This window comes from Triticum dicoccoides, chromosome 5A (genome assembly GCF_002162155.2).
Source record: "Triticum dicoccoides isolate Atlit2015 ecotype Zavitan chromosome 5A, WEW_v2.0, whole genome shotgun sequence".
NCBI lineage: Eukaryota > Viridiplantae > Streptophyta > Magnoliopsida > Poales > Poaceae > Triticum > Triticum dicoccoides.
In genome coordinates this window covers 250,369,842-250,373,374 of record NC_041388.1, presented here as the reverse complement: position 1 = coordinate 250,373,374, position 3,533 = coordinate 250,369,842, and positions in this window count along the sequence as shown.

Genomic DNA, 3,533 nt, shown 5'->3' with positions numbered 1-3,533 from the left:
GCCAGCTTCACCAGCCCGGACATCCGGCCCCCACAGCCCGGACATCCGGCCCTCCGCGAATGCCCGGAGGTCCGGCCTCCCTGTCTATGAATAGTAAAGGGCCGAGGCCCGTGTATCCCTTCTACCCCCCTAGACTATAGATACTCTATCCCGTACAACTTTCTAGGGTTAGTGTTGGTTTAGCTCATACTTAGAGATAGAGCTTCGCTCATCCATCCGGATCTACTCCACGAGAGAGACCGCGACCCCTCTTCGGAGAAGATCCACTTGGATTCAAGACCTCCTCGCGGAGAAGATCCCCTTGTAGATTCAAGACCTCCTCACGGAGAAGAACATCAAGAACTCCTCACGGAGAAGAACCGGGTAACCTTGTATCGTCCTTAGTTGATTGTGGATCGTGTATCTTACTTTATGTATTCGAGGATCTAGTGGATGTGTAACTTGTTCTTGTTGGTTGAGTGATTCTCTTGTGTTTCCCCTTGTGTTTCCCCTCGTTTCCCCCTCGTGTTCCTCGTGTTCTTCGCGGGATCCGCACCTTTCGTGAAAGATCGGGCGATTAGGGTTCTACCCTACATCATCTTGGTATCTAGAGCAAGGCTGATCACGATTTCGGAGCCTCCCCGTTGTGTTTCTAGCCTAATTTTGTTGTTTTTCGTCCTAATTCGAAAATTCCCCACCAAAAATAGCCCCAAATTTTTTTTGTGATTTGTTCGTGTGTTGAGATTTTGTTGGTTTGGATCCGTGGATTTGCTTTGTTTTGAGTGGATCTAGCTTCCCATCCTTTTCCCCAATTTCCATCCAGAAAATTCCTCCGAATTTTGCCCGGATTTAACCTCCCCACGCGGTGTTCATCCCGTTCGTCCCCGGATCCAGAGCCCGGACATCCGGGTCCACCCGGACGTCCGGCCTTCCACCCGGACATCCGGCCCCTGGCAGCAACATCTCCATCCACCGACCCGTTTTTCCGCCCAATTTCCACCAAATTTTGTTCCGGTGCCCACCATCTACCATATATACTTCCGCATACCTCCACCACTTCCGCATCTTCCAACCATTTTTGGGAACGTTTCGCTCCCCGACACAATTGCTACTTCAAGGTTTGAGAATTTGAGTTGCGGTACCGTATCCTTTTGTGTTTCGGCTATCTAGGTACGGTTCGACATTGATATCACCGCCGCTCATCTTCGCCACGAACGCGTCATCAACAACGACCACCTCGACTACGACTTGGTATTCGTGCCACAATTTTGACACCGTACCAGAAGCAAGACCGGTAACCTCATCTTGGTATTGGACATATTACTCTTGCCATCACATTGATAGCCATCATAGCCTTATTCCTTTGCGGTGCTTACCCATCGAGACTAGCCATTGAGTATTGCCGGCAATGAGACTTGTGCACATTAGTGATCATACTTCCCATAGCATACATACATCATTGTTGCATATCTTGGTATCATCTCTTGTGTCACAAAGTTGTCATCGCATATTCATTTTCTATATTGGTTCGTCAAGCATTGCATGCGAAAAGAGCTCAAACATCAAAGAGCCAAACAAGCTTTTAAGCAAAGAGAAAAGATAAGCAAAGAGCTTTTAAGCAAGAACCATAGCATCTTACAACATTAAGATCGTCATACTTGATCATCTTGGATCATATCATAGCAACACCTTGCATAGAACATATTTGGGGTAGAAGTCATTACATTTTTGCTAAGTAGGTTGTGCACAAGTTCTTGTATCCGCCTATTGTGCAATCGAGCTAGCGTCTCTCTAGTGTTGTGCAACAAGAGCATTTTTGTGGATTCCACATTTTGGCTCACCCTTGGTTGCACAACCCCACTTATCTTTTTGCGTGTGTGTTTCCGTGTACCTTATATGCTTGGTCTACTTGTTACATTGCATCTTGCGAATCTTTTCCAACATTATTGAAGCTCACTTACAATTGCATCAAATTTTGTGCCACCATCCTAACCAAGCTCCACCAAAAGCTTTTACTTGTGTAGGTGTGAGAAACCGACAAGAACTCGTACCAATTGTGTTATTTCCTTGTCCTACATTGGAGTGATCCTCGATCCACTGTCAACTTCGGTCAAGGTACATTTGGTACTCGTTCTTCTCTTTCTACCACTCACATTTGTCTTGGAATGATGGATAGGCCAAGTACTTCTACCAACCCACTCTTCATGGAGCAAGACGACGACATGAACTCCTTCGTCACCCAGAGTCACCTCTTTGGTGCACAACGTGCTTTGCATCAAGAGCAACAAGCTATGAGTGAACGCTTCGACAACCTTGCCGTCGACTTGCGACTTTTCGAGCAACATACAAGGGACTACTTCAACCGCAAGCTCGACGATCACAAGCAAGAGAATGATGCAAGGATGGATGAAATTCGTGCTTTGTAGCTCAACCGCTTGTCTTCCACTTCAAGAAGGAGTCGTTCAAGCCGCCACTCCAACTTCACCCTCTCCGGCTCAAGTACACCGATATCGAACACTCTTCGTCGAGCCGCGCGCACCGACCGTCAAGCAAGCCTCAATCCCCTATGAGACACCGACTCTCAAGAGCACCGACAACGTCAAACTCAAGAGGCTTTTGCGCTAGCACGAGAACAGCAACGACAACGCCAACATGAAGAGGAAGAGCGAGTGCGTCTACACCAAAATGCCCAAGACGCAGAGGCACAACGCCAAGAACAACAACTCCGTGACGTTCAAGCAATTGCGGTGCAACAAGCTCTACGCGATTCAAGTCGAGCCGTTGCCGACCGAAGCCGACAAGTCCGTGAACAAGATGAAGCACATCGCGAAGAAATTCAAGAACAAAGATTTCACGCTCGCGTGCATCGTCAAGTTCCTCTTCGAGCTCGCGAAGATCCTCCACATGCTCGCCAACACCATCAAGTTCATCGAGAGCATGAAGACAATGGAAACCCTCCGCGCCACGAGGACCACGAGTTGAACAATCATCTACAACAAGGGCGTCATCATCCCTGACCCCAACACAATGAAGAGCAACGCTACGGCAAGCTCAAGTTCACCATACCCAAGTTCAACGGAAGCAACGATCCCGAAGAATACCTTTCATGGGCATTGAAGGTTGACAAGATCTTCCGTTTGCATAATTATGAAGAAGAGAAGAAGATCGCAATGGCATCTCTTGAGTTCCAAGATTATGTCCTCATTTGGTGGGCACAAATCATAGAACGCCGAGAGGCAAGAGGTGAACCACCCATCACTACTTGGGCACAAATGAAGGATGTCATGAGAGCATGCTTCGTACCTACCTACTACAACCGCGACCTCTTCAAGAAACTCCAACAACTCAAGCAAGGAACAAAGAGCGTTGAAGAATACTACAAGGAGATGGAGATTGCAATGATAAGAGTCAATGTCACGGAAGATGATGAGCAAACAATGGCACGTTTCTTGAACGGACTCAATCACCCTATCAAGAAGATCGCCAACTTCCAACCATACTCAAATCTCATCGAGCTAGTGCACCAAGCTACCAAAGCGGAACGCCAAGTGCAA